The 25655-nt window shown below is 49.4% G+C and overlaps 1 protein-coding gene across 3 annotated transcripts in view; it reads left to right on the top strand.

Annotated features, from left to right (window-relative positions):
• ZFP90 (ZFP90 zinc finger protein) overlaps nt 1-25655 on the top strand; it is a 114980-nt gene that overhangs the window by 39263 nt on the left and 50062 nt on the right. The window lies entirely within an intron of this gene.

Below are 25655 nucleotides of genomic sequence, written 5' to 3'. Positions count from 1 at the left end.
ATGGATTTTATGGAAGGGGCATAACCTGGTGATTATATCAGGCTTACGTTTTAGAAAGGGGCCCTGGCAGCCAGTGTGGTGGATGGATTTGAGTGTGGCAGACCTCAGGTAGGGAGGTCATTAGGAAGAGGTAAGGGAAGATCTGAGTAGGCAGTGGCGGTGGGAGGACAAGGAACTTGGGACCAATGTGTGGTTGAGAAAGAGAAGAGTCAACACCACCTCACGGCTGTTAGCTCTCTTCTCTCATGACTTTAGTGACATTGCTGTCTCCCAGTTCCCACCAACCACGGACTGCATGAATAATAAATAAGCAGAGGGATGTTTGGAAGGATAGCGTGATGGCTGTGTGGCTCAGGAGTGAGCCAAAACATACATCTCTCCACACATGTTTCCATCACCTCCTGCCTGAGCAGCCATCCTTCAGTGAGGTGAAGATGGGGACTTCAGGTGTCCTCCTGGTCCAGCAGGATGTCACTGACTCATGGCTGACAGCTGTCAGCATAGACTGACTCCTGGAGGCTCAGTTAGTCACCTGGGAAACAAGGGCACTGCAGTCCCTTCTTGTCCTAGATTCCTAAATTAGTGAAGGAGTCCCTGGAACCAAAGCTTTAAACCTCTAGGAAGGAAAGACCTCAGTTTCTCATGAAAACCCCATCCTTGGGGGTAGGAGGGGAGGGCAAGACAAGCCAGATCCTGGTAGGAAGGTCAAAGGTCTCAGTTTGATGCCTGTTAAGGAGTTGGGTCACAGCCGGGATCGCTGAGTGTCAATGTCATGTGATCTTTGTCTGGTTAAGCACAGTGAATACAGCACTGTCCAGACACATTTCTGTTGTTTTTTTTTTTTTTAATGTTTATTTATTTATTTTGAGAGAGAGAGAGAGAGAGAGAGAGAGAGAGAGAGAGAGAGAGAGCATGCAAGTGGGAGAAGGGCAGAGGGAGAGAAAGAGAGAGAGAATCCTAAGCAGGCCCCATGCTGTCAACACAGAGCATGATGTGGAGCTCAATCCCACAACTGTGGGATCATGCCCTGAGTCAAAATCAAGAGTCAGATGCTCAGCTGACTGAGACACCCAGGTGCCCTGCTTTTCTGTGGTTTTTAATGGCTTCGTGAAAGCTCCATCCACAGGGGACCGCAGAATGGCATTCACCATAACCAGAGTTCATCCCCAAAATAGTGTGCAGGGGCAAAGGGGGAAGGATGGAGGGGCTGTGGGCACAGGCCACTGGACTTGCATGATGTGGAGTAAAGAGCACTGCTGACATGTAGGAAAAGCCTAGCGTCCTTGGTTCCAATCCCCTGTGCCCCCTCCCCTGGGCGACCACAAGAGAGAATCACTCCACCTGTCTGAGCTGATCTGGGCTCTGATCTCATGGTCTGCAAGTTGACATCTATGTCTGCATTCCCTCATTTTCAATCTGGGCCCCAAGAGGGTTGAGGTACCAGGTTTGAAAAGACAGATCATAGATGTTCACTCCTGCTTCTGCTCAGGCTGCAACTTGTTGGGAGTTGATGCCAAGTGTTGAAAGTGAGTGAATTGCTATATTTCTAAATCTGGGCGGGGCGCCTGGGTGGCGCAGTCGGTTGGGCGTCCGACTTCAGCCAGGTCACGATCTTGCGGTCACGATCTTGCGGTCCGTGAGTTCGAGCCCCGCGTCGGGCTCTGGGCTGATGGCTCAGAGCCTGGAGCCTGTTTCCGATTCTGTGTCTCCCTCTCTCTCTGCCCCTCCCCCGTTCATGCTCTGTCTCTCTCTGTCCCAAAAATAAATAAACGTTGAAAAAAAAAAATTAAAAATAAATAAATAAATAAATAAATCTGGGGCCCGGGCATTAGCTCTCAACCTAGGTTCAGGGTTTTGATTTGGTCATGAGGAACATGATTCTGTGGTCATCTGCTTCTGGCCTGGGGGGTGCTCACAAACGTTTTGAATCACCTGGAATTTCAGTCTTAGTGTTTCAGAGCTGGGAGAGCACCGAGTGGCTTCCCCTCAACCCTTTGCTGTGAGAGGAAATAGAAGCCCTGAGAAGGTGGAAGAGCAGCTGAGGCCGAGCAGCAGAAATGGCCAAGCTTGTCCACTTGGGCTCTGAGGGGGTCTGGGGGACCTCAGTGCTTGGTGTTCTGGGCTGCTGTACAGGAGGCACCCAGTGGTCATGGACTCGGAACAGCCTTGGCCCTGTTCCCTGCCCTGTGGCACCGCCAACAGGGCCCTCCTGCCCTTGTCTGTTGAACCTTTTAGAGAAGAGAGCCTGCCTGGTCATGCCTAGTTGGTGAATGTGGCCTTCCTGTCCGCCAGGCTATATTGCAGCAATAATAGCAGCAGGAGGGGGGAAAGTGGTCCAGGTACAGACAATGGAGGTGAGGAGCCCAAGGGTGGGGAGGGGACGGCAGAGGCCCAGTGCTAGAAGATAAGGCTTATGATGAGCTGGGTGGTGCCTGGCACACAGAGGAGGTAGCCCGGTTGTTGTTATTCTCAGTCCAGGGTACTCGCCTGGATTTGATGGTAAAAGCCAGAGCCAGGCACCGAACGGTGATGCCAGCCTGAGAAACCCTGGGAAGGAGGCCTGGTGATGAGGTGTTTGGCCCCAGGCCAGATGGTACAGGCTGGGCATCCCTGGACCCAGGGCATGGATTCCTGCCAGTGACTCAGACACTTTGGAGCAGAGGGGCAACCTGTAAATCTCCATGGCTCTGCCAGGACGCCTACCTGGGGCAGCTGTCTCAGGTGAGTGGGGAGGAATGCGGAAGGACTGGGTGGGCCATGGTCTGAGAAGAGAGGCCGTGATCTTTGTGCTATATTTGTGCCACAAACACTCCCCCAGGCCTCCTAGTGCCACCTGGGAGCTGCAGATGTGGGGTGTATAGTTCAAGTGGCATGAGTCACCTCCACCTCCTTCTTCTGGGCTTTTCTCTTTATCCTCCATGCCCTGCCTTTTCAAGAGAGAGGAGATGCCCCTGGCTGCTTGCTGCATGAGTGATGGAAAGGGAGGAGCAGGTGGCTACACAGAGGTCCCTCAGCTCCCAGGCCTTGCACCCACAAGCATGGGCGGGGGGAGGATGACCCAGGGCTCTAGCGTATATGGATTGGGGCATGGTGGGGGAAAGGAGCAGGCTGGATGAGCTTCCGACCCTGCTTGATGGTCACTGAGCACTTCCAGAGTTAAACCTCAGATCCTTCAGATGTGGACAGATACTACCCTTTCCCTCTCCCCTCATGCCCTTATATTCCCAGCAATGCTCTTACTCCTGGCTCTTTGCCCATCCTTTCCTCCTTCTTCCAAACCTTCCCTGCCCCCTGGCCCAGCTCAGTCCTCTTCCTAACCTGCTGCACCAGGCCTCTCAGACTTCCTGCCTTTATCTGTTCCCATCTGTACCAGTCTCAGATAGGGCAGGGAGCTGATGGAGGAGGCATCCAGGGAAGGAAGGTAGGAGGAGAGCAAGACACAGCCAGCTCATCTACAGCCAAGCAGGGGCCTGGAGTAGAGAGCTCCCAAGAAAGAAGGCCTGAGGGGGTAGTCACATCTCTGAAATCTGTACCAGCAGGGGTGAGGAACAGGGATAGATGAACAGTGGGAGCCCTGGTCAGAGGGCCAGGCCAATAGGGACAGGCAGACGCTTCACTGGGAGTACTAGTTGTGGCCATGGTCAGTGGGATATATAGCAAAATAGAGGAAAGGCAGACACCTGGGTTTGGGTCTCTCTGGATGGTGAGGCAAAGGCTGAGGTCCTACCACATGCAGTCTCCCTGGAGACTTGGTAGCAGGGGCCAGGCAGTGGAGCAGAGTGACAAATCTGATCATGAGTCACTAGAAAGCCCATTTTGGGTGCAGAAGCAGACACGCACACCCCCATAAGCTCTACTTTTTAAATGGGACAGCACCTCTTTCTGGCAGTTTTGGAATGGCACTCACTGAAGGCAACCATAGGGCCTTTGGCATGGGCAGCTCCGCCCCATCCTTTACTCCTACTTCTCGTACCACAAGTGCATCTCTGCCTGAGCAAGGCCACTGTGGGTAGCTGGAGGTATTCTCAGCACCAGTGGTCACAGCCTGGCCAAAGTCATTACCCAGCCAACCAGCCCACACAGGTGAGGAACTCGGCATGCTGGGACTGCAGGCACCCACTTATTTTGAGCAAAATAGGGCTTCTGGCACAGCCCTGAACCTGTCATCTGCCCCTGAAAAGGCCTCTTGGTGTCTTGGGTTCTCCCAGCACTCCAGGGAAGCAGTGTCTGGGCCTGAAGACCTGGCCAGCCACAGACCACACACTACAGGATTAACTAGCAATAACACACATCAATTTAACCTCATAAGGGAAGTTCACATTAAGGCCACAAGGAGATACCACCACACAACTATTAGATTGGTCAAAAGAAAAAAAAATGATATCAAGTCCTGGTCAAGGTGCAAAGCAACTGAAACTCTTAAACATGGCTGGAGGAAATGCAAAAAGGTGCAGCCACTTTGGAAAACACTTTGGCATTTTCTTATAAAATTAAGCGTTCTCTTACCATACGACCCAGAAATCCCAATCCTACATATTTACCCAAGAGAAATGAACTTGCCCTTATACAAAAATCTGTATACAAACATTTATAGTGAACTTACTCCTAATTGCCCCAAACTGGAAATAACCCACATGTCCTTCAACCGGCAAGTAGATAAACAAACTGTGGTACATCCATACGGTGGGATATTCCTTGGCAATAAAAAGGAAATCAAACTTTCAAATGTATGATATGATATGAGTAAAAATAGGGATCAATCCCAAGTGTGTTGTGCTAAGTGAAAGAAGCCAGACTCAAAAGGCTCTATGATGTTATTCCACTTATATTTTGGAAAAAGCAAACCTACAGGGACAGCAAAGAGATCAGGCACTGCCAGGGGTGGAGGTGGGAGTGGGGGTAGAGAGGCTCGACTACAAAAGAGCACCAGGGAACCCTCTGCGGTGATGGAAATATTTTCTGTGTTGGTTGTGGTAGTGATTATACCACCGTGCATTTATCAAAACTCCTAGAACTGTGCACTACAAAGGGTGGATTTTACGGTCTATAAATAATACTACATTCAACCTGATTTAAAACACACACACGCATACATTAATCACAGCCACTGTTTCTGAGCACCTACTAGGCCCTGTGCCAGGGGCTCTGAGTGTTTTCTCATCCATCCACTTATTTGCTCGCTCATTCAGCAAGCATTTATTGATGCCTCCACAAGGTGCACAATGTCTAATTACTCCTCTCTAACGCCTTCAAGCCCCACGGCTCCCTAAGTCGTATAGAGAAACTGGCAGGAAGATGTGGTGAGAGCCCAACCCTGGGGGCCTGCAGGCGAGCTTGAAGGTTCTCTGTGGGTACATTTTCATGAGGAGAGGAATTCCTAGCTTTGTCACCCTCACAAGGGATTCTGCAACTCATAAAAGAGAGACCAAGGTGAGGAACAAATCATAAGGACCCAGGAAGGGTTTGCTCTCTCTCTGAGGTGCTGATCTTGCACAAGCTGGCCAGGCCATGCCCCTCACAGCTCTGAACATGGAGCTGAGCTGAGGCAGAGTGTTGGGGCTCTGGGCTCACTTAGGTACACAGTTTTATTGCTGGGTGGCTGGTTCTCTGCTTGGGAACTATCTGTGTCTGCCCAGCTCAGATAAGAGTAACGCTTGCTTCTCTGGTAAGAATCCAAATGTGGGAACCCCCTGGATAAACCCAGCATGTGGGGTATACAGTCACAGGAACACTGTATAGCAGCAATAAAAAATGAGCAAACCGGAGCTGCACATGTCCACATGGATTGATCTCAAAAATACCATGTGGAGTGGAGAACAGATGACAAGCTAGACAATATATGACACCACTGAAGTTTTTGTTTAGTAGTTGGACACCTTGTATTTATATGTGCAGATTCTTCAAAAATATCAAATTACATTTAAAAACACTTTTTAATTCTTTTCAGTTTTATTGAGATAATTGACAAACAGTACTGTATAAGTTTAAAGTATACAGCAGGACTCACATATATTGTGAAATGATTACCACAATAAGTTCTCATATAGATACCAAAAAATTTTTTTCTTTGTGATGAGAATTTTTACAATCAACTCTCTTAGAAACTTTCAAATATATCATATGGCGGTGTTAACTATAGTTATCATGTACATTAAGTGTGTTTTAAAGACACAAAATAGTACCATATATTGTATGATTATAAACTTAGAAATATAAAAACATGAACAAGAAAGATGGATACTAACTTCAGAACTGAATTAGCTCTAGGGAAGGCATTACAAAAAACCAAAAAAAAAAAAAAAAAAAAAAACAAATATGGCAAAAGGCTAGCAAATAGATTTAACAAATCTGAGATTTAGGGCTTAAATCACAGGGGTGTGTTGCATATTGTTTTCTGTACTTTTGGTTGAAATGTTTCATAATTAAAAAAATTCAAGCCAGAATGAACTTTGAAAACAGTATGCGCAGTAAAATAAGCCAGACACAAAAGAACATAGGGAGGGGCAGAGAGAGGGGGACAGAGGATCCCAAGCAGGCTCTGCACTGGCAGCAGAGAGCCCAATGCAGGGCTTGAACTTGTAAACCACGAGATCATGACTTGAGCTGAAGTCAGACACTTAACCAACTGAGCCACTCAGGTGCCCAATAAATAAACATTAAAAAGAAATCCAGAATAGGCAAATCTATAGAGACAAAAAGTAGATTAGTGGCTGCCTAGGGCTGAGGAGGATGCCAGGAAAAGGAGAGGTCATGGGTAAGGAGTGCGGGGTTTCTTTTTGTGGTAATGAAATGTGATGATGAAATGTTCTCAAATTGATTGTGGTCATGGATGCACAACTCTGCGAATATACTAGAAGCCATTAAATTGAATGCTTTAAATGGATGGAGTTTATATCTCAATCTGCTTTAAAAAAAACATAAAAAGCCAAAAGAAGGAAAATCCTTTCTGTGTCAGCTACTCTAATAGAAGCCGAGGTCTGTGTGCTCTGACATGAGTTTCTTAGAGTCATCAGGAACCTTAGAACCTCCCCCACCACACCACCCACTAACATGAGGAGGGAACCCTGTTGGCCTGGCTCCCTGGGCTAGAGCTATTGCCACATCCATGGGGTTCTAAAAAGGAAGCGGAGTCATAGCCTCTACAGAATGAGGTTAATGAGAATCTGTTCCAGACTCCAGGGGTTCTGAGCCTTAATTAATACTCACTGTGAGGCTCTCTGTGATTGTGAAATCAGAGGTTCTGTAAATCTCTACGGCAGTGGCCTTATTAGTACCAGCACATTACTCAAGAGAAAGAAGCCAGCCTTCTTATCACTGACTTAGCTCCCTGGAAAGGCTGGGCCCCCAGTGTCCAGGCCAGGCTGAAGCTATCTCTCCTGCTCCCTTGTCTTGCTTTCTAGGCAGCTCCTGGGGTCCGAGTGGTCTGGGCCAGTCTGGGGCTTCAGGGCATCCTCCTCCCTGCCCTGAGCACTGTGGCCAGGCTCCTGATGGACAAAGACATCTGATTTGCAGATCTGAGGAAGGAAACCAGGTAGATTCCCCCACAGTACCCCACAGGTGATTTTCACTCCAAGCCTAAAGAAAGGTAGAGTGTTTCCTTTTTTACAAATCTCAGGACTTTGTTGAGAGCTCCTGACATCTTCCCAGATGGCCATCCTTTCTGTATTACCCAGTCCCTGAGTGGGGGGACTGGTTCTGCCCTCTGCCCATAGCAGCCTGGGGGCATGGAACCATCCTATTTTGCCTTAGCTTGGGTCTTTACTGCCTGATGGCTCCTTCTTGGTCCCCTTAAACACCCTCCCCCAGCAGGACTCTGCGTGGCATAGCCTCTTTCCTCCTTTGTTTTGGCACTGTCCCTCAAGATAATTCCTGTCAGACCACATCATCCTTTGGGCCCCTCACAAGAGAGCACCTCACACCAGCCTGTTTATGCTAGACATCTTGATGCCATGCAGAACCATCCCCACCTAGCAGAGCCTTGTTGCCTTGGATTCTGTGAACTCGTTTGTAACCTCTGGGATGGTTCTCTGGCCAAAGCAGCGGAGGTAGATGGAGGCATGGGCTGGGAGCCAGTATCTATGGCCCTAGATGCTCTCAGCTCTGGGGCTGGTGATCCTTGACTTTAAAGACCCTGGAGGTCTATGAACTTAAAGATCTGCAGCCCAGGTTACCTCCCTCAACCCAGGAGACTCATAGCCCCCAATGCCTGCTGACCTTGGGGCTTGTGACCCTGGGCCAGCCTCTAGTATGTGGACCTCTCTAACTGACCCCTTCAATGAGTACCTGTTAAGACCTGGCACATGGGGTGCCTGGCTGGCTCAGTTATTAGAGCAGCATGCAAATCTTAATCTTGAGGTCATGAGTTTGAGCCCCAAGTTGGGCACTGAGTTTAATTTTTAAAAATCAAAAATAAACAAAAAATAAACAAAAACAAACCTGTTAACAACAACAAAAAGACCTGGCACAGCCTTGCCCCACATTAGATTTTGTTTCCGGGGATTAATCCTTGCTCTTCACATTTCCCCCGGGAATGTTACAACCTGATGGATGCAACTTGTCACTCCTGCTGGGTAGCTCTGAAGATCCTGAACATCATCCTCCATGTCAGCAGCCCCTCCCTTCCACTCTCCCTTCTGGCTTCCTGATGTACTCAGACATTGCCAGCGTATTATTTATCTCTTTCCTTATCCAGGGTCTGTCAAACTAGATGCAACTGAGGCCAGAGCCCAATGGCCCCTTGCCAGAGACCCCCTGAGGGCTGATATAAGTCTCTTCCACAGCCTTCTCAGGGGAGCAGTGTAGTATCATGGTTAGATCTACAGGCACTGGAGATGGCTTCCTGGGTTCAAACCCTGTCTCCACCTTTTACCTGCTGTGTGGCCCTGGGAAAGTTGCTTAACCTCTCTGTGCATCATCTGTAAAATAAGGGACATCATAATACTACTGCACAGGGTTGTCGGGAGAAATAAATGAGATCGTTTATTGGCAGTGCTGGACCTGGCATTCAGTAAATACCCAAGGAAGGTCAGCTGTCAATGGTGCTAAACTTGCTTTTTCTGATTCTCCTTGAACATCCATGGTTCTTATTTAAGAATATGTGCTTGCGGGGGGAGAAGAATATGTACTGGGAGGGCACCAGTCATCTTGCCCAAGCCAAGGTGACCCCTGCCCACAACCTGACCTCCTGCCTGCCCTTGACCTCCCACCCTAGCTGAGGGAATGCCACCCACATTAGATGGATGCTGAGGCTCCCTCCCCAAAAACTTGTCTATATAGGTCACCCAGGAAGTGCCTCCCTAGCCCTACTGACTGCCTCACACCCCACCAAGCGGCTTGGACTCTGAGGGTCCAAGGTAGGACAGTGAGGCTGCTTAATGAGAGGGTACAGGCCTCTGTCTAATTAGACCATCCCAAGAGAGGCCAGTTTTCTCCTATTTATAGTTAAACTTCTCTGCCATTTTGATGCATCTCTAATTTGGGTACTCTTTTATTATGTTTTCTTTATGTCTTCTTCATGTGGATGAGTAGAAAAATAAATGGAAGGGAAAATTACAGTTTTGTGGTTAGAAAAACCTGCCAGGGGAGATGGCAGGCTTTATGTTCACTGACTTGGTGGCATGTCTGGGGTGTCCTGAGGCATCAGAACAAGACAAGACCTTTCCTGGGCGTGGTTATGGGGTGCTCATGAGGCAGGGTGCTGTAGGAACAGACTGGAGCTTGAATCCTGGCTTTGCCCTTGGGTAGGTCCTACGCCTCCAGGTCTCACCTGCTTTACCTTAAAATGGGATTAAAGGCTGGCTCAGCTTCCTGGTGGCTGGAATGCACAGTCCCCTTGGAGATGATAAAAGGCAGCTTAGCAGCAAGAGCAGGAAAGGTTGAGGCCCAATTCTGGCTTGCCCTAGGTGCCCAGGACTCCTGTCCCCATGCCTTTTGTGATCCACAGAACTGCTCCCCCTTCCCACTTTTCTGCTGTGACCACTCTCCCAGAAAGCAGGGGAGCCCAGAGTGACCAGGCCAGGATGGGAAGCGTGGTCCTGTCTGGAATGGGGGCTGTCCTGCAGCCCCCCATGGAGAGGCAGGAGTTAACATGGTCACGGTGGGTCACAAAGTTGCAGCCACAGATCTCCCTGGCTCATGAGTCCATTTTAGGAGGGTGGCCTGGCAGTTCTCACTATGGAGCAAGGCCTGACTTATTTTAAGCTGGGTGGAACAAAGGCCTCGGTGTCTCTGTGGTCTGTGGTCTGTGCACATGGCAAGGCTGTGGTGGGAAGGACACCAGTAGGCTTAGATCCCAGGTCCCCAGCTGACCTACTGTGGGTCAGCATGCCTGCGGGATGCCCATTCCCCACCCCAAAGGTCTGGCTTGACTCCCCTCAGGCCAAATGGACAGGGAAGGTTCATCCATAGGCTCCTGCCTGAGGCACTTGAGCAGGGCAAGGCAGATGCTAGGGGTTGACTGGATAGCCAGGGTCATGTCTGAGTCCGAGGGCGTGGCTGGGTCAAGGTCACTCAGCCCTGGTCTGTACCTAGGTCTTCAAGCAAAAGGATTTGGGACCATTTTGTGAGAAAGCTGGGGAAGGGATGGAGGCAGGGGAGAGCTGAGGAGGGGTGTGGGAGTAGTGAGTAGCTCTAAGCACACAGATATTTTACTTGAGCCAGGTCACCTGGGTTCAAGCCCCAGCTTGGCCAGTTACCAGATATTGTATAACCTTGGGAAATTATTGAACTTCTTTGTTCCTCCACTTACCTGTTTATAAAATGGGGATGATGACAGTGACTTATACCAAGGGCCACTGAAATGGTTAAATGAGTTCAGTGTAAATCACTTAGAAATGTGCCTGACACTTGGGCAGTCCCCTATGGCCCAGACCCGACCTGACCCTGCTCTGACCCTTTGTGAGTAGATGACAGGACAGTCAGTCACCTGTGACCCTCTCCTCTCATAAGGGGCAGGAAAGGAAGGACCTTGGTCTTCAGGCTGGCAGTGAGGCCAGGGCAGGCTGCCAGCTGCATAGCTCCACCTGGTTAGGGCAATAAGCTTGTGTAGGATTTGAGCCCTTCTCTCCCTGTAACTTCTCAGCCCGAGTTCCTCTGCTTAGGAAGGGACCTTGGCCAAGTTCTCAGTTTTGCCCCACAACCTTTGTCCTCATTGTTCTTCTCAGTGTGCACCATGTCTGGTGCCTGCCATGTTGGTCAGGACCCTCAGTGACTCTCTGGGACTTTGGCTTTTCCTCTCAGCGCCCTGGCGAGGGTGTACCTGGCTGCCTGTATCGACACACCCGATGTCCTTCATGTGAGGTGCTGCTCCCAGCTGTCAGCAGTTATATCTGTCAACAGACTCAGGATTGTGTAGGCCAGTGCCCCTGCCTTGGGACAGATTTGGATTCCAGTCCGGGCTGCTTCACTACCCAGATGTGTGGCCTCCAACAAGTCACTGGGCTTCTCACTGGCCATGTAGGGATGATGATTTCTACCTCAAGGGTCATTTGAGGATTGGGTGAGAGAACAAATGGAAATACCCAGCCTGAGGCCTGGCATGCAGTAGCTACTGAGCTCGTCCCACAGGCATCAGTGACTCATTGGGGTAGCAGGGGACCCTAGGACCAATATAGCATGCCCTCCCAGTTTCATTTCCTTAATTTCTCACCAGTCCACTGCCATTTGCCAGCCCCACCATCTTTGTCCTTGTTCAGGCCTCTTCAGACCTCTCTTCTGACCCTCAGTCCATTCTCCACACTCAGAATGAACTTCGGCACACATGAATCAGATCATGGCCCTCTCTGCCTACAACCAGCCATGGCTTCCCTCTGTCCTCAGGGTAATTACTTGACCAAACCCATGAGACCAATGTGATCTGTCCCTGCCAGCTACTCATCACTACTCTCCCAAATGCCCCCAGTATATTCCATATCCCACAAGTTGCATGGAGTGACTTGTCTCCTGGACATGCCTTGCACTTTCTGTCTCCAACTTTCATGCTGGCAAATTATGGAATGAGCTGGATTTGGCTTCTGAAAACCCCCTCTCCGTCAACTCTCTCTATTAGAAAAACTCAGGTAGACACAAAATCTTTTCCAGCCACCATTACATAACCAAATATATACCCTATTCAGACCTCTCCCTTCTGCAACATGGGAAGCCTGAAGTGGGGATAGCAGGTTACACTGTGCCTCTAATTTCTTTCCTGCTCCAGCTTATCTCCATTTGCTAGCTGCTATGTTGTCCATGTCTTTGGGGATGGACTAAGGTGGGAGAGTGAGGTGGGGAGAGGAGCACGAGGCCCCAAAGGGCTTCTTTTCACTGAATCTTGGATCTGACATTCTGGCTTTCTCCGTGGCACATGTATAACTTCTGGATCTTTCCCAGCTGGGCACTTTCGTGGGTTCCTCAAAGATCCTTCTCCTCCTGTCCCACTAGGAACCCCCAAACAGTTCTCTGGCATGGTGTTCACCTCCTCAAGTGGCTGCTTGTGGCCCACCACAGCCTCTTTCACTGCCTCCTCACCTGGAAGGATGCTCTCTTGGGCAGGATTCCTTTATGATGACCCCAGGCCAGGTCCTGCCTGCTGGTGGTTTAGGGTTGAGTGTGGAGCCTAGGCACCTATAAGCCACTGTGAGAAGTTTGGATGTTAGCACTATAAAAATGTGGAGAATCCCCCAGAGGGATTGTGCAGCAGTGGAGGGACATGATAGGTGTCTACTGTAATAGTCCGGGCAAAAGACTATGCTATTTTCCCTGGGATGGGAGCTGTGGAAGACAGGGGAGCTGGCTGGGATGGTGGTGGAGCTGACAGACAGGCTGCTGGTTTAGATGTGAGGGGCAATGAAAGGGGAAGAGTCCAGTGTTTTTGGATTGAGTAACTGGGTAAACACAGAGGCTACTCGTTGAGAGGGGGAAGTCTGGGGTGGAGCAGACTGAGAGGACTAGAAATCAGGGGTCATGCAGTGTTTGAAATGCTTGTCAGATATCAAGTAGAGCTGTCCAGGAGCCAGATAGATAAATGCAAAGCTTCCATGGATGCATATGGTGCCTTTGTGCAAATGAGAAAAGGACATCCTTTCCTCCAGGCAAATGTAGCCTCCTACCGGGGCAGTGGCTTGGTGAGCAGAGCACAGCTGGACCTCAGCTCCATCAGTCCCCTTGGCCATGCACCCTCGTGCCCCAAACAAACTATACAACTCTGCATGGTAGCCTGGATGTGCTAGTCTGGAGCTCAGGGGGGTATCTGGGACTGGGGAAGAGCCATTAGCTTGTAGGATGCTTATTTGGATGCTGTGTGGGTTAGTGGCTCCCCGGCCAAAATAGGGAGGAAGGACCAGGGATGTGGAAAGGTGTGGGCTGAGAGCCCTCCCTTTCCAGGGCTAGACTTTTCCTTCATTTCCTGCAGATGAAAACCCCCTGATTCTCTGCAGGGCTGAGTAGCTGTGAGCCCCTCAGTTCTGCCTTCTCTAAGTTCATCCTGAGGAGTGGGTGACACAAAGGTGGGTCATGAGGGGGCCTCATTCTCTCTCTCCTTTCACTTTCCATCCTTAATGCAGGTATGTTAACTTCTGTCACCATGCTGATGATTGTAGTGCCCACAGATGGGCTCCATAGATGGGGTAAGCACCAAGTGGGGGGAATAACATTCAGAGTGCTCGTTGGAGCCCCACAGGAGGGGAGCAGGCATAGTCAACCAGGCCACAGAGACTGCAGTGGCTGAAGAAGCACGCAGCCAAGTGTTTGATAGAGGGGTGATTGGCTCAGGCTGCTTGGGTTCAAAGCCCAGGGCCAATTCTTATCACGTGGGTGACCTCAGCTATAATAAAGTATCTATCTCATAAGGCTATGGTGAGAAATGAATGAGTTCTCTCACATAAAGTACTTAGCACAGTACTTCAATACCCAGGGAGTATTAGTGTATATGGTGTGTATGAACCAGTGGAGTATGTATATATGTGTGTATGAGGAAAGCCCTTCCTAGTGGAGTCCCTAACCCCCTGCTAGCTGCTGACCAAAGCAGGCAGCAGAGGAAGTGGCCTTGCTGAGCTGGTCAAGCTTAGAGCTGTTTTCTGCCTTTTCAAATTGGGTTCCTCAAGGGATCACATCCCCAGAACCTTGTGGAGGTCACGCTTGAGTCACAGCAGCTGAACAGGGACTCTCCCCTTTGTAAACACTTCCAGGGAAGGTGATTTCACAACTCCTCAGTACCTGGTCCAGCATTGCTTAGCTCCCACCCTCTGTATGCTATCCTGGGGTGTGCCTGAGTCCTGATCTCATGGCTGGCACTTTCTTATCTTCAGAGTAAGAGGGAAGTAAACCCAGTGCAGGACACTTTGTTGCACCACCCTATACCTTCTCTTCTCTTCAGCCTATATGGGGTCCTAAAGAGTGCCTTAGAGTCTCTTTCCAGAAAAAACGTCTCCCAAATACATATGGTCAAAGGCCAAAATTTGCAAGATTCCCCATCTTTCAGGAAGTTATAATTTAGTGGTTAAACTGGTGGGCTCTGGAGTTGAATTTCCTGAGTCTCAGTGCTGCTTCTATTACCTACGGACTGTGAGACCTGAAGTCACATAGCATCTCTAAACCTCAACTTTCTTATCTGTAAAATGGAAGCAGCCACAGTGGCTCCCTCATGAGTTTCTAAGAGGATTAAATGTAGGGTAACCAACTCGTCGCTGTTTGGGACTTTCCCATTTTCACACTGGAAGTGTTGCTTCCAGAGAAACCCCTCAGTGCTTGACAAACTAGGACAATTGGGCCCCCTAGTAAATGACATAATGCCCAGAAAGCAACTAGCCCAGTGCAAGCAGTTCATCCAGGTTCCATTGCAGTCAGCTGATACTATTGGTATATTCCCTAATTAATCGATTTTTAAAAATATTTTTTAAAGTTTATTTATTTATTTTGAGAGGGAGACAGAGTGCAAGTAGGGTAAGGGCAGAGAAAGAGGGAGAGAGAGAAACCTAAGCAGGCTCCACACTGTCAGCACAGAGCCCAATGCAGGGCTCAAACTCACAAACTGTGAAATCATGACCTGAGCCAAAATCAAGAGTCCTAGGCTTAACATACTGAGCCACCCAGGTCCCCCTATCTCTCTCTCTCTCTCTCCCCCCCCTTTTTTTTTTAAATTTTTTTTCAACGTTTATTTATTTTTGGGACAGAGAGAGACAGAGCATGAACGGGGGAGGGGCAGAGAGAGAGGGAGACACAGAATCGGAAACAGGCTCCAGGCTCTGAGCCATCAGCCCAGAGCCCGACGCGGGGCTTGAACTCACGGACCGCGAGATCGTGACCTGGCTGAAGTCGGACGCTTAACCGACTGCGCCACCCAGGCGCCCCATCTCTCCCCCTTTTTAAGTTTATTTATTTATTTTTGAGAGACAGAGAGAAAAAGTTCAAGTGGGGGAGGCGCAGAGAGGGAGAGGGAGAGAGAATCCCAAACAGGCTCCACTTTGTGAATGTGGAGCCGATGCGAGTCTCAAACCCATGAACCATGAGATCATGACCTGAGCTGAAGGCAGGCACTTAACTGAATAAGCCACCCAGGCACCCTGCCTAATTAATCGATCTGATAGGAATGTTGCCTGGGGGATCTGGAGTCCAGGACTCAGTTCACCTTTCTGTCCCCCTCCGGCTCTAATGGCTTCCTGGGCATCCCTCCCTATTTCTTGGGGCCTCAGTTTGTTCACCCTTCAAATAAAGGAGATGAACTTGAGAGTCGCTGGGGATTCTTCTCACTAAAGCCTACGAGATTTATTCAGGGATGTCCTCCCAGTGCCTGGTAAGGCAGCCTTGAATATAGATAGCACCAGGTATGCATTTGTCTGCTTGACGTTGAGCAAAGCCCACGCATGTTCTAGCAACACAATCTGCCCCAGGAGAAGTCTGAATTGGAAGTTTCATTTGCACATTGATGGTGACGTTTTACCTACAGCTAGGGTTGATTTGGCTCACAGGAAACCTTGACCTACGTGTTGGGGGGAAATGACAAGATAATTGATGTTCCTGTGTTTCTTGAGGTTAGCATCAGCCCCAGGAATGAGTGTGCCATCAAGAAATGAGATTTTCCCCAGGAAAGCCTTTTCCTTGAAGGGATGCAAAGGGTTGCCTCTTCTCCTGGAGCAGTTGGAATCTAGGTTTCAACCCCTCTTTGTCGGACCCACCCCAATATCCAGATTTCAAGTCAAGCCAATAGGAAATAACTGGGATCCCCCAAGATCTGGGGTTTATGAGTTCTTGAGGGCCTAAGTCCTAGGTTATCAACCTCCCCTGCATACCCTAGTTTAGTACTGGACTCACAGAAGATATTCAATAATAGATATGCTTTACTTTGTCATTCCCAGCCATTCACTGTTTGGGGCCTCTGCATACATCCTGTTGAGTTGCCTGCAAAATGTTCAGTTGATAAGGAAGGCTGTTTTATTTTAGCTCTAACGAGGAGGGTAATGCCCAGGTTGGACAGAGCCCCCAGACTTTGGGATTTGGACCCCTCTCAGATTATTTGATTGTCTAGTTGGGTCCTGGAGGATGAGGGGCAGTTGCCCATGAAAAGACTAATTGGCTTAGGTAACTATCCTGGAAATGATTAATTTTGAGGCCAGGAATGAAACTAGTCCTAATACTGGATGACAGAGAGCCTTCTTTTCTCTCTGGGGCTGCTTGAGAGGCCTCTGGATTCTGAGACATGGAGATGGGGATTAATCATCCCGGTTTGCCTGGGACCATCCCAGTTTTAACAATGAAAGTCCTGCATCCCAGGAAATTCCTCAGTCCCAGGCCAGTGGGACAGTTGGTCACCCTACATGGAGATATCTGGGTGGTTCCAGCATGGGGACCAAGTGCTCACATTGAGGCAGGAAAGAGCAGGGGAACAGATAATAGAGGTCCCACCAGGCAGCTGCTGTTGGCTAGAAGGGTCGGTGGCAGCACTGACAGGTGATTACAGTGGAGGCCCTGGCAGTGGCCAAAGACAAGTCATTTCTGAGGCGAATGACTTTAGAAGAGCTGACATCTGGCAACGAGGCTTGTTAGGACAGATCTCTTGGCTCTAAGACGAAGAAACCCGGGGCGCCTGGGTGGCTCAGTCTGTTGGGCATCTGACTTTGGCCCAGGTCATGATCTCGCGGTTCATGGGTTCGAGCCCCACATTGAGCTCTGTGCTGACAGCTGAGCCTGAAGCCTGCTTTGAATTCTGTCTCTCCCTCTCTCTCTGCCCCTTCCCTACTCAAGCTCTGTCTCTCAAAAAACAAATAAACATTGAAAAAAAAGTTAAAAAAAAAAAAAAAGAAGAAGAAACCCTTCCTGAAGCCAGAGTGGGGCCTTAGGAGTAGCCAGGGAGGCCAGCAATGCTCAGCTAAGTGGCCATCTCAGGGTCCCAGGCCACAGAAGCAACCTCATAGCCAAAAAGCTGACAGGAAAATCTCTAAGTCCCCAGGAAAATCTTAGGTTTTCGGGGGGGGGGGGTTGCTTGGATAGGGTGTAAAACCCAGCCAGATACTGGCAGGAGTTTATGCTCTGATGTGAGGCATAAGAGAGAAATTTCACCCAGCTTTGTTCTAGACTGGTACAGTGGGATGAATAATGGCCTTCCCCAGAACCTATGAACGTTAGCTTATATGGCAAAGGGGATTTTGAAATGTATTTAAGTTAAGGATCTTGAGATGGGGAGATTATCCTGGGTTATCTGGGTGGGCCCTAAAAATAATCACAAGTATCTTTAGAAGAGGGAGGAAAGGTCAAAGAAGGAAGTTGGAAAGGTGATGTAATGACAGAAGCAGAGGTTGGAGTGATGTGCTTTGAAGCCAAGGAAGGGGCCACAAGCCAAGGAATTCAGGTGGCCATCAGAAGCCAAGAAAGCAAGGATTCTTCCCTCAGAGGCTCTAAAAGAACTAGCCCTGCCGACACCTTGACTTGAACCCAGTGAAACTGATTTTGGACTTCTGACTTCCAGACCCATAAGAGAATACATTTGTTTTGACCCCTAAGTTTGTGTTGATTTGTTATAGCAGCAATATGAAACTAATACTGTTGATAAGTTGGGAGTCACCGCATGGCCATGTCCTGATTCTCACATTCGTCTTTGCAGCACACCTCCTCAAGGGCCGAGAAAAGTGGGAGAGAACATGGAGATCCTTTTCAGTGTGACTGTCCTAAGGAACAGGCTACCCAGAGTTTCAGACCCAGTACCTAGAACAGGACTTTAAACCTGGTAATACCCAAAAAACACTTGCAAAGTAAATGAATACCTTTCAGTCTGGTGATTGAATTGGAATAGCTCAGTAAGGAGAAGAAATGCCCTCGAGGCGTGACCGACATGGACTCTCACTGAAAATCATGGGTCCCGACCCCAAGAGTGCCCCTCTTTAGACCCAAGGGCTTCAGGGAACCTCAGTGGAGTCAGCTGGGGAAGGGCCACCAGGTAGTTTCAACCAAAACTGCAAGCATACTCAAAAATTTCTCAACAAAAGCACACTACAAAACATAAGCAGATTATGAAAAGTCCCCATTGCGTCTCATATATTACATAGTGCCATGTGACTTCTATTTGTGTGTTTTTATTTTTTTAAGTTTGTTACTTATTTTTTTAGTAATCTCTACACCCAGTGTGCGGCTGAAACTCCTGATCCCAAGATCAAGAGTCACATACTCTTCCGACTGAGCCAGGCAGGCACCCCTGTTTCTGGGAAAATGGGATCTGGCTTTAGGAAGCCACAGGATCCCATCTTGCTGCCCTAACACCTGACCTGGGGCATCTGTTAGCTCTTGACATTGAACACCCATCCACTCTGGAACTGGGCATAGAGATTAAGATGATTTTCAAAAACTTGGAGGAAGAGACTATTTTGCTGAAGAAAAAAACATTATTCTTCTTACTAAGAAGAGTTTTCAAAGAAACTGGACATTGTGTCCAAGGTACCAACTTCTTCATAAAGAAAATTGGGGAGGCACTCTTTCCTCTAAGCCTTCGCAACTAAGATGGAAACATGAAGGTTAGAATGGTTTGTTACTAATCTATGTTTATAAAAGGAGTATCTAGAACACCCAGTAGCTGTGTGAGAGCACCGAGGGGCTCATTCCTGCTGTTGAGAGAGAGGTCTAAGGTGATGCAGAGGGGGCTCCTTTGACCTTTGGTGATGGAGTTCCCATTGTTTTTGTCCTGGCTTTGTTGTGACCCATATCCACGAAGCTACATACCCACAGGGCATGGACTAGCTGTGCCTTGTCCACTTGTGAGCTTTACAGTGCCCATTCTTGGGCTTGGCATAGGTAGATGTTCCATAAGTGCTTCCAGAATTTCATTGAATTATCCCTGCAGCTCAGGTAGTGGATACTTACGTGACAGGCCACATAGTGCTGTTGGCAAAAGCTCTTCCTTCTCCTGGCTGTCTCAGAAGCGAGGTCTTTGGAGGAGGGCATGTGTCACTCTGGGTCCTAGACTGCAACCAGCTGGCACCGTTGATCCCAGGGCTGTCTCAGTCCATCGACTCACCCAGAGCCCCAGAGCCCCAGAGCCACGTGCAACAAGCACATGGGAAGTTGGCTTTCCTTTTTCTTCCTGTCTTTGATCCTTTCCTTCCAGTCTTAACTGGTGGAGCACCAGATGGGCCAGCCAGTGTTCTAGATGCTGGGACCACAAGGCAGGACCTTGTTTGGAAAGCTCTTTATTGAAGTGCACAGAGAAAGAGATCGATTCTTTGCTTCTCAGAGAGATAAGCTGAGGGGACTTTATTACAAGTTACCCAGGGAAGTGGATGTTCACCACTGTGGCCTTCTGGCATCCATTTCTTACTCCCTTTGATGACATATTACACACTTTATTTGAATGTTCATCTTTCCCCCATGCAGCCTCTAGACTTCCCACCCTCCTCCAGCTACACAGGCAGGTCTTGATAGAGTGAAACCAATCAGCATGTCCCATCCACCTGGCCTCAGCAATTGGCCAATGGGTAGACACCAGACCCAATCTGGATCAACTGGACCGGAGGGACTTTTGATGGGTCCTTGGGAAGATGGTTTCTTGATCATGGGGAGAAAGACCCACAGACTCTTCTGTGTGGTCAGAGTGTGGACATGGGTTTGGAACAGCTTTGACTTCTTTACAGCCTTGAGTGTGGCTCAGCTACAGATGAAGCCCATAGCCAGAGCTAGGCAGGCCTGAGAGAATCCCAGAGCAGTGGAGTCAGCACCCTGCCTGAACCTCGGCTGGCACCTCGGCCACCTCTGGACTCTGAGGTTATGTGAGCCAATCCACTCTCTTTATTGTGTGATTTAGTTTGGATTGGGTCGTCTGTGTCCTGCAGCTGAAAGCATACTCGCTGATCTCACTGAAGAGGAATTTCAAATCTGGTTTCTTGACCTTGAAAGGCAGTCTGGGTTTGGGGAAGGAGGGGCAGGCACTGGTTAGTGACCCATCCAAGGACCAACAGCCTTGTGTCCCCAGCTCAGGAGAAGTGGGAAGGAGACCTGAATATGGACAGAAAAGTCTAGGCAGGTGGGGTGAAGGGAGGGCTGGTGCCAGGGTCCCTCGCCCCCAGCCTTGGCTGGCAGCTGCTGCAGTTTAACTCCACCTGACTAGTAAATGCAGAGTGCAGTCCACCTAAAGAAATCAGAGCAGCTGCCACTTCAAAGCAGGAAAGATGTGTGTAGGTGGGTGGGGAGGAGGCGGATAATTATGCAGGGAAAATACTTTTCTTGATGTTCTTCTGGAAATGTGCATGGAGCACAGGGAGCAGCAGGAGAGACCACGGGAAAGGGAAAATGTATTAGTAGAGGATATGCATTGTACCTCTCCAAAGGGGCATAGGTTGGGATTTGCAGCCGGTCACATGCTCATCTGACCACAGCACCCTTTTATGGGAAGCATCTGAGACTCCATGGGACACCACCAGATATGGGACTTCATCCACGAGTGACTGAGGGATTTGTTGGGAATGATTGAGTCCACCTTTGTATGTGTGTTTGTACAACACACTGGCTCTTCCTCATGACCAGGAGGCTGGGTGCCGTTTGCATTTTCTCACGCTCTGGAGAAGGAGAAGGGAACTCAGGCCTAGCAGGAGAGGAGGCTGCAACGTGCCAGGGAGAGCTAGGGCCTCTATGTGCCATCTCTCTGCCCCACTGGGGATCTGCCCACAGACTCCACGTACTGTGCATGCTTTGAGTGGCAGAGGGACACCACTGAAATTTCAGAAGTAGCTCTGAGTCTGTGAACGTTGGATGCCAACAATTATCCAGCTGTGAGTAAGCTGAACATTTCTTAGGGCCATTTTTGTGTAATTATAAATATTTGAGGATGTTAAGCTCCCAGGTTACATATTGAGGGTATTATTTGAGCAATGGCTGGCTGCCGAGCTGGAAATGCAAACACCCTTTCATTCCCCTCTCCTGGAGCACTTAGAATATTTTATGGGATTCAAAAGAAAAAAGTTTCAGTTGAGAAAAACAACAACAACAACTGGAAACAAAGTCAGTTGCTAATATTTCTAAATAGCTCTAAATCAAAAAAGAGGAATGTGACCATTTTACTTAATTGTGGTGGGTTTGTGATGCATTTTCTCTATGGGTTAGGAAAGCAATTACCATCAAACAACCTACTTGTGCCTCCATTGTGATAAATGTTCCCTCTAATGGGGTTGACATGCCAGGCAGAGGGCCTTTTAAAGCACTTAATGCTTCAGGAAGTGTTTGCACGTGTGCGGCTCCTTGGCGTGCACTGAGAGCCCATGACTGGCTCCCTCTAAGGATATATCGTGGTGCAGGGGGTTCTTAATAGGAGATAGGTCCTTTGAAGCAGCAGCTGAGGCCTGGGGCATGAATGACGTCTCTGTTGCCCTGTCTCTGTCCAGGGCCCCACGTGAGGCCTTGGGGCCTGTCCAGCCCTCGTACCCTTGGTCACCCTATCCTGTCCAGCCAACCTGAGAAGTCTTATATCACCTCACCTGCCCCCATCTGCATTCCTCCCACCCTGGAAAACACGGGCCATCTCCCACCAACACATGCACAACCTCTCCTTCCATCTTCTGCCTGGAACCTGACCCCTCCTGCTAAGCTTCCCCATACCCCCTGAGCATTGCCACTCATTCTCCAGACCCCCAGTACTCCCAGAGACCATGGCTTCTGTGCCCTTGAACAACCCCACCCAGCCTCTGAGGTTCCTGCATGCTGTTCCCCCCTTTCTCAGCCGTTGCTCTGGGCCCTGGCTTACCCTTTCTCACCTCAAAGAACTGCCTTCATCTTGGGTAACTTTAACATGGTGTGAACGGCCCATTGCACTAGCCAGGTCAGAGACTTCCTTGATACCCTTCCACTTGCTTTCACAACCAGGCTGCCATGTCCAGACCTGACAATCTTAGCCATTAGGTGACACCTTGGCCACAGTGAGCGCCCTGTATCTCCCCTACCCTCTGCTCCTGCGGAGGCCTCTGGTCCCCAGCCCCAAGGATTTTGTGGCCTCATTTCTGGCTGGGACGCTGTGGCCATCCCTCTTACTCTGTCTAGGGCTCCTGAACCCCATCATCTCCATCCCTCAGCCCAGGAGCTGCCATCTAAGGCCCCTGCTTGGGCACGGAGCTGCTGCTTGGCGACCCTACTAGCCAGCCCCGGAGGGAATCCTGACCGTGCAGCCTCCCACGCCCCTACCCCTCCCTGCCTTCTGTCCCCAGTTCCTAAGGTCACAGCGAAACGTCCGTGAAAACGTGTTAATAGTAAAATAACCAAGACTCCCCCTCCTCCCCCCCCCCCCCACCCGCCTCAGATGCAGGCAACAGGCAGGGGGCATCTTCTGAGACACTAGGGCAAGCATCCCCCGCTTGCTTCCCGAGGGCGCGGGGCCGGGGCGGGGCGGGAAGGTGGAGAAACAATGTAACATTGGTTTGAAAACTCGAGGTCCCCACACAAAGGTGGGACAAAAGTGGGATCGATCCTGAAGGCTGTAGTCCCCAGACGACGCTCCAGCCGCCAGCGCCAGGCCCCTCTCCAGCTCACCACACTTGGATGGGGCAGCGAGAAAAGGATTCGGGACAATGGGGACAAACCCAGGGGGACCCAGATCGCGGCTCCGGCCGCCGTTCCCTGCCCACTCACGGGTTGCCTCGTCCCCGCAGCGCGGGCCCCGGGCGCCCCCTGGAGGGTGTGCGGACTGCAGGCGTTCAGCCCAGACCCAGGAGGGTGCTCCCATCAGCTAGAAAAATAGCCCCCATAAAAGTGGACAAAGGACAGGAACAGAAACATTTGGAATGAAACACAAATGCCCAATAAAACGTTAATCTGACGTTTACATAGGCAGGGTCTGTTGCAAGCCATTACATACATCGATTCCTTTAAATCTCTCAATAACACTACTAGGAAGACAGAGTACTCCCATTCTATGAATGAGTAAACTGAGGCGCAGAACTTGCTCAAGCCCACACATAAAGTGACAAGGCTAGGAATCTGCCCCAGCGGCCTGACACCAGAGTCTATGGCCTTACTCACTGCATTAGACTGATTGTCAATATATGAAAAATGTACATTCTGGCTAAAAAACAAAGTGTAAATTAAAACAATCCATTCAATAAATTTATTCTACAGGTATTTACTGCATGCCTACTGTGAGCCAGGGCCTATTCTGTGTGCAGAGGAATGGATACCAAAACACACAAAACATTAAACTTACATTCCAATGTAAATAAATAAATAAACATGAAACTATATTCTGTGGCAAGTGGGATAAGTGCTTGGGGGGAAAATAGCAGGGTAAGGGGGAAAAGAAGGGATCTTTAAATCAGATGATCAGATCCTTCTCTTTGAGACCTAAAGAAAGTGGGGGAGGGAGGCTCGTGGTTATCTGTGGGGAGAGCATTTTAGGGAGAGCAAGGTCCCTGAAGCCACTGCTGAAGGCACTGTCTGTATAGTCCACAGGAGTTGGTGGGCTCCTGTCCAGCTGCTGTGATCCGTTGCCTGTGCCCAGGACTGTGCTAGACATTTGGGGAGGAAGACTTGCATGTTAACCATTCAGTGGGGATGATGATCATCTTTGCTCCTAGTAGTCACTCACCTCCCTGCCACTGGCCCAGTGTGACAATTATCCCCCATGGGTCTCAGCAGAAGGTGGGATGGATCTGGGGAAGTGAAAGGGAAAGCCCCCACTAATATTTGGGGGTGGGGATAACTGACCCAGGTTCCAGGTCTCTGGGCTGGGACACAGCAAAATTTAGCCCTGTGAAATGTGGTGAGAGAAGTTTCATTACTGGGGGAACCATCTAACTCTTAGCCCAGACTCTGAGAGGCCTGAGGGAATATGGATGAGTGCATCTGCAGCTTCCAGTGGTCCCAGCAGGATCCAGATGCTCTCGTTTCTGTGTTCCCTTCACGGGTCTCTGTGGTCTTCCTCACTAGATCTTGGAGGCACCTGGGATTTTGAGTGAAATGTCCCCTTAGTGAGCTTCCTGTCTGGCCCCAGGATAGGAGGGCCAGGCCATGACTGTAGTCTGCAGGGTCTCCTTTCCTCCAGAGACAGAAACCCAAGAGTAAGGTCAGAGGGAGAGCAGGTAGCCCCAAAGGAGGTGAACCCAATTCTTTCTCAGTGCCTGCCACCTCCTCCTTGCTGTGGCCAAAAGGCCATGATTTTCCCTATTGGTTTGGTCTCATTTCATCCCTTTGAGATAAGATGAATCACTCTCTAAAAACTGCTTATGTTTTATATGGTGAACTGCCCTGTGGTTCAGTGTTGAAAACTTCTGTTGATTCTTGTGTCCACCTGGGTTCTTTTGAGTCCTGCTTGGATGACCTTAAGAAGGGGTGAGCTTGTTTTCAAGATGAGCACAAACTGGGGCAGAACCTGGAAGAGAAGGAGCTTAGCATAAGGGCTGCCCGGGGAGGGCTGGCTGGTATCTCCATCTCTCTCCCAGGGTCACAGAGTCTCTCTCTGAGCTTGCTCTCTTCTCTTCTCCACCAGCCGCACCTTCATCCCCCATTTACTTAAAGTTTCCTTTCCCTGGCTCCTAGCTTCTTTTTCCTGAGCTGCTTTCTCATATCTGACCACGTCACTGATCTGAACATCTCCTTGACCTCTCTCTTTTCTCCTTTCAGCATCTGTATCAGAAACTGGCCACCTCAGCCCTGGAGTTCTTCATTTGTGTCCCCAAGCCAGCTCATCTATTTTATGCCAGGGCACATCATATATCTCTGGATAGTCCCATCCGGGTTCAACCACTGGGGCCAAAAAGGTAGGGCACCAAGGTAGCCAGCTGTCCCTTCTGCCAGTGGCCAGGGTGATGCAGACACCACTATTAGACTGTCTGCTACGGTCCCAGATTCATTTTTTTTTTTTATTGTTTACTCATGCTCATGTTTCAGTTTTTGGCCTTTATTATTGTTGTCTTGAGGTCTTTTCAGGGTCCTTAAAAATTCCTCAGGTGCCCAGCCTGGTTTATTGCAGTGGCTCCTACCCAGATGCCTGGCATGGGGAGGATCATTCATAAACAGGAAGTCACTTCTTCCTCCCACTTAAGTCTTACCTGTCATCAAAAAAGGGAGGGGAGACCATACTTAATAAACACCACCCATTAGATTAGATCGACGGTCCCCAAATATTGCATTTCTTCCAGAAACAGTATCTCTTGCCCTCACAGAAGAGCATGTGGTCAAGAGGAAATTGAATAAAGTCCTTTAATCAGCCACAGTAGTATTTG

The sequence above is a fragment of the Puma concolor genome, chromosome E2 (genome assembly GCF_028749965.1).
Source record: "Puma concolor isolate L17-30 chromosome E2, mPumCon1.1.hap2, whole genome shotgun sequence".
Lineage (NCBI taxonomy): Eukaryota > Metazoa > Chordata > Mammalia > Carnivora > Felidae > Puma > Puma concolor.
Note: the sequence above shows the minus strand (reverse complement) of the source record. Positions and strands in the feature narration are given on the sequence as shown.